Genomic DNA, 16,985 nt, shown 5'->3' with positions numbered 1-16,985 from the left:
CGAAATGTAAAGCGGTACTCACGCACGCTCACTACTTTTGAAGACTCACGCTCACGCACGATTCACGACAATTAACGTGACTCACGACAAATTCACGAGACTCACGACAAATTCAAGAGACTCACGACATTTTCCAACCGGGAAAGAGGAAAGGTAACGAAATTAATAAATAGGAGATAGTTCGACAGCTAAATAGAATTCAGTTATCGTATCAGAAAGAATTAAATCTTGATTTTTTCTCTTCTTATTCACGCACATTCACGAACCGATTTTTTTCTCACACACGCTCACGCACGACATATTATTTTTAGTCCCATTCACGAAAGTTTCTTCAGATTTTGTTCACGAGTCACATGATTCACGCGTGTCACGACAGTTTCGTGTCACGCGCACACCTCTAGTAGCTACCACTGCTCCACGGTACCCAACTAAGTGCATGTTTCTGTTAAATAAAGTTTGTTCAATCGGCTCGTGGGCGCCGCAAGCTATGCCATATAAATATAACTTATATGTGAACGTTGACATGAGCGTGACTCACGCGTGAGTTGTGAGTCACGCTCATGTCAACGGCGTGAGTGTGCGTGATTAACAAACCAAAATGTTGTACGTGAGCGTGAGCCACGAAAAAAATATCTTCGTGAGTGTGCGTGAGTAACGAATTTCGCTCACGAAAATAATCCCGCTCTCTAACATATAACGCTTAGAAGTTAAGTTCATTTGCAATTTTAGTGACACCTAAGATGTTAAGAGTTTAATAACGCTCTCGATTTTAATGTTGCTCATGATTTCAGATACGTCCCTCAGGTAAATTACTCATAAAATTATTCGTGAGTCACGACATTTTCGTGCGTGAGTACAAGTTTTCTTTTCGTGAGTGTGCGTGAGCGTGAGACCTACCAAACAATATCGTGCGTGAGAAAAATATTACTCACGTTCACATCTGTAATTCTGAGTCGATCTAAGCATGTCCGTCCGCCCGTCTGTTGAAATCACGCTAACTTCCGAACGAAACAAGCTATCGTCTTGAAATTTGGCACAAGTAGCTGTTGTTGATGTAGGTCGGATGGTATTGCAAATGGACCATATCGGTCCACTTTTACGTATAGCCCCCATATAAACGGACCCCTAAATTTGGCTTGCGGATCCTTTAAGAGTAGCAAATTTCATCCGATCCTTCTGAAATTTGGTACATACTGTTAGTATATGGTCTCTAACAACCAAGCAAAAATTGGTCCACATCGGTCCATAATTATATATAGCCCCCATATAAACCGATCCCCAGATTTGGTTTGCGGAGCCTCTATGAGAAGCAAATTTCATCCGATCCGGCTGAAATTTGCAACATGGTGTTGGTATATAGTCTCTAACAACTATGCAAAAATTGGTCCACATCGGCCCATAAATTTATATAGTCCCCATATAAACCGATCCCCATATTTGACCTCCGGAACCTCTTGAAGGAGCAAAATTCACCCGATCCGGTTGAAACTTGGTACATTTCACTTGTGTATGGCCGGTAACAACCATGCTAAAATTGGCCCGTATCGATCTATAGTTATATATAGCCCCCAGATAAACCGATTCCCAATCACAGAAAAATAACGATTGCCACTCGAGCCAAAAATAATCTACCAAAATTTTATTGCCATAGAAAATGTTGTCAACATTTTATATTTCTATAGAAAATTTTGTCAAAATTTTTTTCTGTGTCTTTACGAAATTTAGTCAAAATATAATTTCTATACAAAATTTAGTCAACATTTTATTTCTATAGAAAATTTTGTCAGAATTTTATTTCTGTAGAAAATTTTGTCAAAAAGCTATTTCCATAAAAAACTTATGAAGCATTTCATAGTTGGAGAGGAATATTTTGCAAAATCTTCCAAAACATCAAGAATTTCACCAATCAACCAATTAGTAAAAAATCTGCCATTTTTGGTAAACTCGATTTCATAATTGTATGTAGCCCCCATATAAAGCGACCCCCATATTTCAATTCTGGCTCTATAATTACCGAACAAAAGTGCATATCGGTTCGTAATTATTTCTTCCCTATATATACCGGTCAAGAACTGAACATATACGTATTTAAGCGACCTTTCTTTTGTCTACTATATATCCCGCATGGACTAACTTACAATTTAGAAGATGATGTTAAGAAATTCTAAGATGCCTTGCCATCGGCCGCAACTCAAGTAATTTAATTGTGGATGACCGTCTTTAGTAGAATTTTCTACGCAATCCATGGTGGAGGGTACATAAGATTACTTACTGCTGTATATATTTTTATACCCTCCATCATAGGATGGGGGTATATTAACTTTGTCATTCCGTTTGTAACACATCGAAATATTGCTCTAAGACCCCATAAAGTATATATATTCTGGGTCGTGGTGAAATTCTGAGTCGATCTAAGCATGTCCGTCCGTCCGTCCGTCCGTCTGTTGAAATCACGCTAACTTCCGAACGAAACAAGCTATCGACTTGAAACTTGGCACAAGTAGTTGTTATCGATGTAGGTCCGATGGTATTGAAAATGGGCCATATCGGTCCACTTTTACGTATAGCTCCCATATAAAGGGACCCTCAGATTTGGCTTGTGGAGCCTCTAACAGAAGCATTTTTCATCCGATCCGGCTGAAATTTGGTATATGGTGTTGGTATATGGTCTCTAACAACCATGCAAAAATTGGTCCATATCGGTCCTTAATTATATATAGCCCCCATATAAACCGATCCCCAGATTTGGTTTGTGGAGCCTCTAAGAGAAGCATATTTCATCCGATCCGGCTGAAATTTAGTACATGGTGTTGGTATATGGTCTCTAACAATCATGCAAAAATTGGTCCACATCGGTCCATAATTATATATAGCCCCCATATAAACCGATCCCCAGATTTGGTTTGTGGAGCCTCTAAGAGAAGCATATTTCATCCGATACGGCTGAAATTTGGTACATGATGTTGGTATATGGTCTCTAACAACAATGCAAAAATTGGTCCATATCGGTCCTTAATTATATATAGCCCCCATATAAACCGATCCACAGATTTGGTTTGTGGAGCCTCTAAGAGAAGCATATTTCATCCGATCCGGCTGAAATTTGGTACATGGTGTTGGTATATGGTCTCTTACAATCATGCAAAAATTGGTTCACATCGGTCCATAATTATATATAGCCCCCATATAAACCGATCCCCGGATTTGGTTTGTGGAGCCTCTAAGAGAAGCATACTTCATCCGATACGGCTGAAATTTGGTACATGATGTTGGTATATGGTCTCTAACAACCATGCAAAAATTGGTCCACATCGGTTCATAATTATATATAGCCCCCGTATAAACCGATCCCCAGATTTGGCTTGCGAAGTCTCCAAGAGAAGCAAATTTCATCCAATCCGGTTGTAATTTGGAACATGGTGTTAGTATATGATCTTTAACAACCGTGCCAGAATTGGTCCATATCGGTCCATAATTATATATAGCCCCCATATAAAACATTCTCCAGATTTGACCTCCGGATCCGGTCGCTAACAACCATACCAAAATTGGTCCAATCACACAAAAATTGGTCCATATCGGTTCATAATCATGGTTGCCACTAGATCCAAAAATAATCTACCAAAATTTTATTTCTATAGAAAATTTTGTCAAAATTTTATTTCTATAGAAAATTCTGTCAAGATTTTATTTCTAGAGAAAATTTTGTTAAAATTTTATTCGGTTCATAATAAAATTTTTATCATTGTCAAAATTTTATTTCTATAGAAAATTTTGTCAACATTTTATTTCTATCGAAAATTTTGTTCAAATTTTATTCGGTTCATAATCATGGTTGCCACTCGAGCCAAAAATAATTTAACAAGATTTTATTTCTATAGAAAATTTTGTCAAAAGTTTATTTCTATAGAAAATTTTGTTAAAATTTCATTTCTGTAGAAATTTTTGTCAAAATTTTCTTTCTATAGAAAATTTTGTCTAAATTTTTATTTCTATAGAAAATTTTGTGAAAATTTTATTTCTATAGAAAATTTTGTTAAAATTTTATTTCTGTAGAAAATTTTGTCAAAATTTGATGTCTACTTTGTCAAACTGAATTATATACGTATTGCATCGATCTTTTTTGATTTAATATATACCACGTATGGACTTACATACAATTTAGAAGATGGTGTTAGGAGGTTTTAAGATACCTTGCCATCGGCAAGCGTTACCGCAACTTAAGTAATTCGATTGTGGATGGCAGTGTTTAGATGAAGTTTCTACGCAATCCATGATGGAGGGTACATAAGCTTCGGCCTGGCCGAACTTACGGCCGTATATACTTGTTTTTTTTTTGAGTTAGCCTTTATGAAATTGTTTTTACATTCTGTCAAAGAATAAACGTTTATTACAAAATGTATATACTTTTCTACCAAATAAAGTTCCTTACAACTAAAAGCAAATGAGAAACAAACTTTTTTTTGTCTAAAATTTAGTTTGCCTATTGCCATTTGACCTCTAGTGTACATGCCAATAAAGTAATTTTCTCATTTAATATAAGTCATTAGTTTACAGAAAATTTACCGTCAATCATAGAACACTGCAGTTCATTAATTTGTTAGGGAAGTGTTAAAGTTTGTCTCTTAAGTCTTTTGTTTTCCCACACATATTTCTATTCGCGGTCACAATGCCCTTGTTAAGTTTACACGTTTTTTTAATAAATCAATTACCGATGTTATTTAAAGTTTGACTAAGCTTTTTCATTGTTATTTTGCAAATTTTCTATGAGTACAAGGTAATACTGGCTAAGTGTATATGTAAGAATAACGAAGATGATTGATTGCAAAAAAAAACTTAATTGTTTATGCCATACTAAATAAATGTTCCCATACACAATAGTTTTTGTCATTGCATTAAGTCGGTTAGTCCCAAAAGTGCTAATACATAATTTATTATGCAAATATATGACTACTATCAGGATATGATTAGTTGAAATAGTACTCATTGTTTTAAATTTCCAAATTTGGTTTAATTAATTAATTACTGAATTTTTGATAATATTGCTGAGTTTAAAATTGACCCATCTGCTATCAAGTGTGTGCAAATTTATATTCGCTAATTTGCTTTGGCTATTAGAAATATGACGTTTTTATTGTATTATATTTATAAATAATAAAACTGCGGCATAAATCACAAAAACTAATATTATATATTTTCCATTTATTACATTTGATTCCCTCCGATTTTTTGAAATCAATTAAATAAAATTTATTGACACTAATTTTTTTTCTTCATATTTTTATGATGTATTTTTTTTTTCATTTTACTAACGGCCATTTTCATGTATCTCCGTTAGACTTTAACTCCCAGTTAACAGAAAGTAAAATCGAAATATCTTCTCTCCGATTAACTTTAATGAACAATTTCTAGCAGTTAAGTTCCTAGCTGGCATATGGAATATATAGGCAAGATAACAGATATGTACATAGTACGGTTTAAAAGTTAATTAGCTAACGTAGCACTAACGGAGCTTCATGAAAATAGGGGTAAATATAACATTTATAACGCAAATATGTAATCATCCACAACTATCAAAATATTTTGCGTGCCACTATGGTGTTGAAATATGCAATACAAGGGAAACGTAATAAATTTAAGTGTTTTGACATAAAAGATATTTGATATGACAGTAGCGAAATGAGACATCTTAAAGGAAAAGATTGAAATATATGGTACCATGAAGAGTTTCTTTCCATGCCTCGTTATTAATATTTAATGATAGGTATCATTAATCTTTCATCTAGTAAGTCGATGTAACCCAGCAAAAAAAGCGCCGCCAAAAATGAACTGAAAATGTTCTTTTTGGATCTGGTAGTGGTGAAAAATTGGCGCAGGAGCGAATTTAACATGGCCCTGTCATAGGACGGATGTCCACCATTTCAACAGCTGTTGAACTGAATTGGTATCACTTTTTAATTCAGTATTTTGGATGTGAATTAAATAATTTTGTAATGTTTTGCCAAATAAATATTTTTTATAATTTTTTATGCATTCTAATTCTTGGCTGAAATGTTAGATCTCAAATATTTTCAAAAATACGCAATTTTGCTAGAATCGATTTAAAGGGTGATACGGTCAAAATTTGGTCAATATAAACTTGACGTATTTCTTTCAATTTTGCATTTAAATAACCTGAACACCCCTCATTTTGAAGGTGTGTGTGTGTGTAGAATGTTGCTCCTATTTTCATTTTGGAATTCGCTCTTCAGTTGTCAAAATGCCGTCCAAGCAAGCAAAGAGCAGCGTATCAAAATTTTGCTCGCGCATCGCGAAAATCCGAGCTACTCGCACGCAAAGCTGGCAAAATCGCTAAAAGTTGCCAAATCAACCGTTACAAATGTAATTAAAGTGTTTGGGGAACGTTTGTCGACAGCCAGGAAGTCTGGATCGGGGGGAAATCGAAAACCGGAAGCCGCTGAGACGACAAAGAGAGTTGCCGATAGTTTCAAGCGAAACCCTAACCACTCTCTCCGAGATGCCGCAAATAAGCTGGGTGTATCGTCTACAACCGTGCATCGAGCCAAAAAAACGAGCCGGAATATCGACTTACAAGAAGGTAGTGACTCCAAATCGCGATGATAAACAAAATACGACGGCCAAAGCGCGATCCCGGAGGCTGTACACGACGATGCTGACGAAGTTTGACTGCGTGGTAATGGACGACGAAACCTATTTACGTCAAAGCCGACTACAAGCAGCTTCCGGGACAGGAGTTTTATACGGCAAAAGGAAGGGGAAAGGTAGCAGATATTTTCAAGCACATAAAACTGTCAAAGTTCGCAAAGAAATATCTGGTTTGGGAAGCCATCTGTACCTGTGGCTTGAAAAGCAGCATTTTCATAGCTTCCGGGACTGTCAACCAAGAAATTTACGTGAAAGAGTATTTGAATAAACGTCTGCTGCCTTTCCTGAAGAAACATGGTTGTTCCGTACTGTTTTGGCCGGATTTGGCATCTTGCCATTACGGTAAAAAGGCCATGGAGTGGTACGCCGCCAACAACGTGCAGGTGGTTCCCAAGTTAATTGATTTTGAAAAAGAAATTTAATTTGATTTTTTAAATAAACGATTTCACCGATTTACACGCGTTTTCCCTTGACCAAATTTCGACCGTATCACCCTTTATTGATGTGGGTCGGATGGTATTGCAAATGGGCCATATCGGTCCACTTTTACGTATAGCCCCCATATAAACGGACCCCCAAATATGGCTTGCGATTGCTCTAAAAGAAGCAAGTTTCATCCGATCCGGCTGAAATTTGGTACATGGTGTTAGTATATGGTTTCTAACAACCATGCAAAAATTGGTCCATATCGGTCCACTTTTACGTATAGCCCCCATATAAACGGACCCCCAAATTTGGCTTGCGATTGCTCTAAGAGAAGCAAATTTCATCCGATCCGGCTGAAATTTGGTACATGGTGTTAGTATATTGTCTCTAACAATCATGCAAAAATTGGTCCATATCGGTCCATAATTACATATAGCCCCCATATAAACCGATCCCCCGATTTGGCTTGCGGAACCTTTAAGAGAACCAAATTTCATCCGATCCGACTGAAATTTTTTACATGGTGTTAGTATATGGTCTCTAACAACCATGCAAAAAGTGGTCCATATCGGTCCATAATTACATATAGCCCCCTTATAAACTGATTCCCCGATTTGGCCTGCGGAGCCTCTAACAGAAGCAAATTTCATCCGATCCGGCTGAAATTTGGTACATGGTGTTGGTATATGTTCTCTAATGACCATGCAAAAATTGGTCCACATCGACCCATAATTATATATAGCCCCCATATAAACCAATCCCCAGATTTAACCTCCGGAGCCTCTTAGAGGAGCAAAAGTCATCCGATCCGACTGAAATTTGGTACGTGGTGTTACCATATTGTCTCTAACAACCATGCCAAAATTGGTCCATATCGGTCCATAATTATATATAGCCCCCATATAAGCCGATTCCCAGATTTTACCTCCGGAGCCTCTTAGAGGAGCAAAATTCATCCGATCCGGTTGAAATTTGATACGTGGTGTTAGTATATGGTCTCTAACAACCATGCAAGAATTGGTCCATATGGGTCCATAATTTCATATAGCCCCCATATAAACCGATTCCCCGATTTGGCTTGCGGAGCCTCTAAGAGAACCAAATTTCATCCGATCCGGCTGAAATTTGGTACATGGTGTTGGTATATGTTCTCTAATGACCATGCAAAAATTGATCCATAATTATATTTAGCCCCATATAAGTCGATCCCCAGATTTGTCCTCCGGAGCCTCTTGGAGGAGCTAAATTCATCCGATCCGGTTGAAATTTGAAACATGGTCTTAGAATATGGTCTCTAACAAACACGGATGAATTGGTCCATATCGGTCAATAATTATATATAGCCCCCATATAAACCGTATATAAATTTGCAACATGGTGTTAGTATAACGCCGCTAATAACCATGCCAAAATTGGTCCATGTTGGTCTATAGTTATATATAGGCGATCCTCAATCACACAAAAATTGGTCCATATCGGTTAATAATCATGGTTGCCACTAGAGCCAAAAATAATCTACCAAAATTTTATTTTTATAGAAAACATTGTCAAGATGTTATTTTTATAGAAAATTTTGTCAAAATTTTATTTCTATAGAAAATTTTGTCAAAATTTTATTTCTATAGAAAATTTTGTCAAAATTTTATTTCTATAGAAAATTTTATCAAAATTTTATATATATAGAATTTTTTTCCAAATTTTATTTCTATAGAAAATTTTTTCCAAATTTTACTTCAATAGAAAATGTTGTCAAAATTTTATTTTGTCAAAATTGTATTTCTATAGAAACTTTAAACTTAATTATATACGTATTTAATCAGCTTTTTTTAGTTTAATATATAGCACGTATGGACTATGTGGTATATATTACGGTGTTAGGAAGTTTTAAGATACCTTGCTATCGGCAAGTGTTACCGCAACCCAAGTAATTCGATTGTGGATGACAGTCTTCAGTAGAAGTTTCTGCGCAATCCATGGTGGAGGGTATATAAGCTTCCGTCTGGCCGAACTTACGGCCGTATATACTTGTTTTAAATTAAAATTTCTCCAACATTTTCCTTTTCAGAAAATATTGGAATTTTGTTAATTGAATTGAAAAAGAGAAAAAAGTTTTACTGACAAGAACAAAACAATTTTAATAAATTCAAATTTCCCAGAAAATAGTTAAGATTTTTCTAAAATTTGTAAATTTTACAAAACATACGTCGATCTTGAACTTTATATGACGCTAAAGTTAGCTTGGCAATTTCTAACTCTTTTTTTCCTTCAAAATAGAAAATTTTCTTTAATAAGAATAGAAATTGTCGAAAAATATTTACTATTTAGTATCTCGGCATTTAGAGTATAGTTTAGTTAGAAACTTGCAGTATCCATCCAATGTTTGGAAATTAGTTGGTATTTTTATAGTGACATGCTTCACAGGAAATCAGACTTATTTTTAAGAAAATATACATATGTTCCTCATTATTGTTTGGAACTGTTTATTTTATCTGGAAAAACTACCATCATTACAATAATCCATTTGCCCTTTAAGGTTAAGATTTTTGTTTTTTAATTTTGTACACGAAACATTCTAATTTAAATGTGAATGCATTCCACAAGGTTTAATTTGAACTGTAGAAAGTTTTAATTGATATAAAAAAGGTTGCATTTAATTTGAAATCAGAAAATGCTATAAGATTTAACCAAAACTTAAATTTCATATGAAGTCATTATAGTTCATCTTTGCTTTGAGTTTTTCATATTCGTTTATTGACCTGAAAATGTGTGAATACCAGTCGATATATTTTTTCTACTTCTTTTAGTTTGTAAAAGCGGATGTATATGGTTGCTTTCATTGTTAAAATCACTTTTCGTTTCATTTCATTTCTTTGTATCTTGGTTTTTTTCTTGTCCAATTTCTTGGCACCCAAGTGAAACTAACAAAGACACACCCTGTTTCGTCCCCCCTCTACTGCCTTTTCTTTTAACTGAGACACACTCTTTTATATACGAATTGAACACATGCGCAGTATATGCCTTGAAAATTGCGCAAAGAGAAAGAAAAAAAAAAGAGTAAGAAAACAATTTCACATTTTTGTAAGTGTCAGTTACGCGTGGATCTTTCATAAGATATGTACTATAAACAAAAGAGCGAACAATTTTTGGGGAACTGAACAATAAAAAATATATAAATATAATAATAAAATTTTCATAAAACCTTTGTTCCACACGAAACCGCAATTTATACAAAAAAAAGTGTTTTTGTTCAAATCTAAATCCGTCATAAATCATAGTCTATGCCTTACATTTAATCCAAATCTTTCAAATCACACGAAAAAATAAATTGTGTTTATTATAAATTATCAAATCATTACCACCTGTCGTCATTTGTCAGTTACTACTTCCAGCTTTACTTCCACAAAATAGAGTACAAAAAAAAAAAACAAGTATTTGTATAGAGTTTTTTCCTCTCCCACTCTCGTTGTATTTAGAGTAATTTGTAACTGTGGTCGTTTGTTGTTGAATTAGTTTCGCTATGAAAAAAGTTTTTGGGCTTTAGCCAAAGGTTTTGCAAAATTTTTTTGTCTTTTGTGTGTAGTATAAATAAAAAAATTTGGCAATATTTAATTAAAATAAAATATATGTGAGTGTAAAAGTGTGTGTGTTTTATATGCCTTAATCCGGCTTCGTTTTAATGAAATAAAACTATAAAAAAGTAAAACTAAAATCAAAGGTAAGTTATGATAAATGTTAGTTGACATTTTGAAAATTTAATATTTATTCAAGTAATAATTATTTTAAATAGAATTTATCACATTGTGTATAATAAATATTAAAGAACTTACCATTCTCCTCGCTTTGCTATGATGTGATTAAATTGTATGAAATGGCAAAATTTTTCGTTTTGCTGTTTGTGTCTTAAGTCTTTTGTTACCTATGTAAAAATTGTTCAATGATAATTATTTGTTCTATTATTAAATGTGGGTCGTTTTCTCAGTTCTGAAGGTATTCCAATTCAGTTCTGTGCCCAAAAATTTATTTGTTTATCTATTATTTTTGAAACCCGTATATACATTGCTGAACCAATGTCACTTAAAAATTCCAGAGTAGCCATCGCAAAAAAAAAATCAAAATAAATTTTTAACACCAAATAATTATGACGCATCTAAGACTAAGGATTGTAATCAGAATAGTAAATACGATTTTCGATTTTTTCAAAAGTTGGAAAAAGCGACTTTATTATTCATAAAAATTGTCCCTATTTTTTAAACATTTTGAGAAAGTTCGTCTTTCGTTGATTTTCCAGATTTCGTCTTTTCAGTAGCTCGTAAAGTACACCTTTCAACTATGTAACTTGTTTAAATTTGGGAAAAGACAACTTATCGACTTTTACAGGGGTCGGTGTGTTGCCTTTTTGACCATTTGGACTTTTAGAGTATTTACACGGAATGAAGAAAAATGTGTACACAAAACGTTTTTCTTTTTTTTGTTAGAGGTTTTTGTTTTAATTTCTTCGAAAATTGCAAACTTTTATCAAAATGTTTATATTCGCAATAAAAAAATAATTTGTGATACAAAAACATAAAAACGTATAATAAAAAACATCAACTTTTCGACTTTTTTCAACTAAAAGTCCGAATTTCATACAGGTATGAGATTATTGTAACCTTTCAAGTTCGGCTAGCTAATAAATGCCCAGACGGAAAGGTTGAGTTGTATAGACTGAGGCCTTGGTTCTGGTAGACACATTTTCGTAAAGATAAATGTGCATATACCATATATGTCATATCTATGGCATATATGTTTATAGGCTATTTTCAAATTAATATATGTTTGCATCTAAGTATATATTTACAAACATTTTATATATTTACAAACATTTATATTTACAAACATTTTATGTCCCAAACATCATTATATGTTCTAACATAATAACATATATGTCCCAAATATGTTATGCTAGTTTATGAACATTATATGCTTGCACTTAAAAATATTGTGTTAAAAAATTTGAGTTCCAAACATATAATTTTTACACCCAAACATATGAAAAACAGTCTTTTTCGTGCTGAATACTGTGTGTATTCTTCCATGTTTTGGTATAGCCCCTATTACACCGAACTCCCGATTTAACTCCTAGGGTTTCTAGAAATTGTAGTTTTTATCCGATTTGCCACAAATTGAAAATATACTGCCATTTTAGACCCATAACAACCCAGCAAAAAAATTTGGAAGTTCTTCCAAGGCACAACTTTAAAAGCACTTCCCGAAGATGCACTCCCAATGATGTTCTTTATTTTAACTACCCATGAAGTTATTTTAATTCAATTTTTTATAACTTGGTTTTGTCATACTTTTAATGGGTAATTTTAACTTTTTTTGTTTCAAATAGATTAAAAAAAGAGTAAGAATTCATAAATGGTACAAACCATTTAAATTTTGTCGAAAAATATGCTGAATCCAATCTGAAAAAATTGTGAATTTTTGAAAATATTTGAGGTCAAACGTTTCCAACAAGCGTTAGAATCCATTAAAAATTCATCATTCAATCATCATTTTCTTGTACACTTACAAGGGATGTTTATGATTCCTCTAAAACTCAAACAAAAATGGTTCTTATAAAATCAGATCTAGTCTTCATAGGTAAAATCTTTACATTTATCTGTGGGAAGCGTACTGGTTGAACTGATCTGCTTGGGAAAATATCTGTCATCAAACCCCCCTGACATTTTCAAAGGAAACTATTATATTTGATTCATGGTGGTGGGTATTTAAGATTCGGCCCGGCTGAACTTACTACTGTATATACTTGTTTTAATTAATTACATTGTCATTTTCAATCAGTTGTTTTATTGGAAATGTTTTGAAGATATTTTTTCTGTTTTTTGTAATAACAATATTTTAAAACTATAACGGGCATTTGCATGTAGTTCCGTTAGGCTTTAACTGTCAGCAAACAATATGTAAATTGGAAACATTTCTCTTCGGTTAACTGTAACTGAAAAACTTTCAACAGTTAAGTCCTTATTTAACTGGCACATGGAATATATAGGCGATATGACAGATATGTCCCTAGTACGGATTAAAAGTTCGTTAGCTAACGTAACAAGTTCATCAAAATGGGGGTAAACGAGATTTTTTGATTTTTTCTACAATCAAATTTTTATGAAAAGTATGAATTCGAATAATGATTTCTATTGTCTACAAGTATATTTGTAAGTAATTCTTTGCTTAAATATTTGCTTAATAGATAAGAAAAAAGTGATGTTTTTTCGGACTTTCTACTATTGCATTAAATCTATCTCTAATATAAATCTATCTATGTGATTAAAAAAAACCTTGGCCATTGGAGTTGGATGTAACGTTTTTACCCAACAACAGTTAAAAAAGTTTTTGTTACTGACCTCAACATTATAGAGTTCGTCTATGATAGATCAATAAAATTATTTTCATAATTGTTCACATATCTAAAATTGCAATGTTTATCGCTTTGACCTTACGTGATTGTCGTTATATATTGCTTTATAGTTAATCACCATAATTTACTATATTCACAAAAAAAACATAGACTATAATAATTATGATCCATGCATTAAAGCTATTGCAGTTTATAGTTGAATTGAGTATATAAACAAATTATATTAGGACTTTTGTCATAGTAATTGTTTTGTGTTTTTTCTGCATATATTTCATTGAACTAATTTCGTTTTTTATAGTTGATATAGTTATATGTATTTTTATTTTGCAGGGAGGATGACCTTTTTTCTAAAAGAATTATAGCATATATAATGACTTCAATAAACTAATTGAAATATTTACTCTTTCTGTAATTATCTTTTTTATATTCGATCAGTATCACCTTTTTTGAAAATAGTAATAATTACAACAATTTTATTTGAATGTGTTTGCTTTGTCAAGTCAAGGATATCAATGGCATGTAGCAGTTTAACTTATGCGATTGAATCTGCTATCATTGTGCAAAATATATTAAAATCTAGTTATGATTTCATAGTCAATCTCAAGCAATTGTGATAATTACAATTTTCAAGTGAATGTGTCAATGTGGTGATAATTTGCATAATACTTTGTTGTAGCTGAATATTAAATAGTGTTAAATTATGGCGCTAAGCAATTTTTGTGATAGTGCTGATAACACTATACAACAAACTAATGATAAACTAATGATCAATATCTTGGAAGAAGAAGACCATGTAACACTTTCACCGCAACCGTATTGAAAAAAAAACTATTGAATTAATACGAAATATTATGCAATTAATATTTTAGGATACTTAATATCATATACAAAATCTTTGCTTTAAAAATATTTTTAATTAAAATTCCGCAAATGTTCTTTAAAATAAAGAACAACGTGTTTGATTTATCATTATTTGGTGGATTTTGCATCCTTGATTTAGAGTTTGTTTGAAATTAAGAAAACATTGTTTACGAGGGCAGTTCGGAAACTTCTTAGCCTAGCACAAAAAGAGCGGTACAAACAAAAAAAAAAAATTACAATGGAAAAATTGAAATGCGTGCTGTCATTAAATATTTACATAAAAAACGTTTATCGGGACAAGAAATTCATAATGATATAGTGAATGTGTTAGGTGAAAGTGGTCCTTCATACACCCTCACAAAAAATCGCTTCTGTAACATATACTCCCAAACATATTTTGCTTCAAGCATATACATTTTTGGGTATTGCCCAAACATTTATATGTTTGATCTCTTCCAATATATAATATGTTTGAAAGCATATTGGTCTAAACAATATATGTTTGGGTAGTCTAAGTTCCAAACATTTTGTATTTTTGTATCCAAATTCAATAATGTTGTCTTCCAAAAAACAATATGTTATTATGTGAACATATAATATGTTTGGAAGCATTTTGCACCCAAAAATATTATATGCTTAAAAAAAATTCTCCCAAATAATATTGTGCTCAAAATTTTATTTATTTATTTATATATTTACAATCATAATGAATTATGAAAATAAACAGGTAATATAGGTGCTAACAACATAGGTTTTCGATCTGAATGCTCAAAATTTTGTTTCTGCCTAATTGTATATTCCCCCACATCTTTCTCACTTCCACGAGATTTTTTAGTTCTTAGCACCTTTTTCTGTAATACAAACATTGTAGAAGAAATTATTCAATTTTATGATTTTTTTTTATTTTAATTTTACCTTTTGCCGGACGGGGATTCGAACAGCGGACCACACAGTTTGTAAGGATCAAAGAAGTAGCTGATCAATTGCCCAAGGAAAAATAAAATGTTAATTTTGTAATAACAAGCAACAACCACCAACTTAATTCAATATCGCTCCCTGTGAAATAGCGCTCCAAGCTACTAAACACATATATGTTTATAGGCTATTTCTAAATTAATATATGTTTGCATCCAAGCATATTATATTTACAAACATTTTATGTCCCAAACATAATATGTTCTAACATATTAACATATATGTCCCAAACATGTTATGCTAGTTTATGAACATTATATGCTTGCACTCAAAAATATTGTGTTTAAAAATTTGTGTTCCAAACATATAATGTTTATAGCCAAACATATGAAAAACAGTATTTTTCATCCGTGTATGCAACAGTAATAAATTGGGTTGCTGAATTTAAACATGGTCGTACAAGCATTCGAAGATGAACCACGTAGTGGACGTCTAAAAACAGCAACAACAACACAAATGGTAGCCAAAGTGCGAATAAAAGTGCGTGAAATTGCTAATATCTTGGGTATCTCAAGATGGGTGCCGCATTTGTTAACAGTCGATCAAAAACGCATAAGAATGAACATTTCTCAAGCTTTTTTGGACCGTTTTAAGCGAAATAAAATGGATTTTAAGCGTCGTTTTATAAGTGTTGATTAGACATGGATCCACCACTATGCTCCAGAGACAAAAGAACAATCCAACCAATGCACTGAAGCTGGAGGAAGTGTCCCAAAGAAGGCAAAAACACTTCAATCGGCTGGTAAGGTTATGGCAACGGTTTTTTGGGACTTTTATTGATTGACTATTTGCAAAAGGGTAAAACAATAAATTCAGAATACTATTGCAAACTTTTGGATCACTTAAATGTACAAATTCGAAAAAAACGTCCTGGCTTACAACACAAAAAAATAATTTTTCCTCAAAACAACGCACCAGCGCACAAGATTGTTTTAACAATTGCTAAAATCAACGAATTAATGTACGAGTTGCTTAACCACTCACCTTATTCTCCTGATTTAGCTCCCAGTGACTTTTACTTGTTCCCTAATCTAAAAAAATTCCTTGCTGGCAAGCGTTTTACCCCAAATGAAGATGCAATTACAGTTGTAAACCACTATTTTGAAGACCTTGAGAAAAACTTTTTTAATCAAGGGATATAATTGCTAGAAAAGCGTTGGACTAAGTGTATTGAAGTTTCAGGAGATTATATTGAAAAATAAAAATATTTTTGAAAAACTAACTCTCTTTCATTGATAGGGTAAGAAGTTTCTGAACCGCCCTAGTACTTTGAAGTACACCCTCAAAAAAAAAAAATCGCTTCTGTAACATATATCCCAAACACATTTTGCTTCAAGCATATATAACAGGTTGGCTGATAAGTCCCCGGTCTAACAAAGAAAAACACATTTTTTTGTCAAAATTCTTTTTTTTATAATTCAACATAGTTCCCTTCAAGAGCGATACAACGATTATAACGACCTTCCAATTTTTTGATACCATTTTGGTAGTACTCCTTCGGTTTTGCCTCAAAATAGGCCTCAGTTTCGGCGACCACTCTTCATTGCAGCCAAATTTTTCCCCTGCGAGCATCCTTTTGATGTCTGAGAACAAGAAAAAGTCGTTGGGGCCAGATCTGGAGAATACGGTGGGTGGGAAGCAATTCGAAGCCCAATTC

The 16,985-nt window shown here is 33.0% G+C and overlaps 1 protein-coding gene across 1 annotated transcript in view; it reads left to right on the top strand.

Moving 5' to 3' along the window:
• The first annotated feature begins 10,229 nt into the window (after positions 1-10,229).
• LOC142230279 (uncharacterized) overlaps positions 10,230-16,985 on the top strand; it is a 70,230-nt gene continuing 63,474 nt past the window's right edge. The window contains exon 1 of the mRNA XM_075300929.1: positions 10,230-10,807. The gene's annotated coding sequence lies outside the window, so the exon portion shown is untranslated. The remainder of the gene's footprint in view (positions 10,808-16,985) is intronic.

The sequence above is a fragment of the Haematobia irritans genome, chromosome 3 (genome assembly GCF_050003625.1).
Source record: "Haematobia irritans isolate KBUSLIRL chromosome 3, ASM5000362v1, whole genome shotgun sequence".
Lineage (NCBI taxonomy): Eukaryota > Metazoa > Arthropoda > Insecta > Diptera > Muscidae > Haematobia > Haematobia irritans.
Note: the sequence above shows the minus strand (reverse complement) of the source record. Positions and strands in the feature narration are given on the sequence as shown.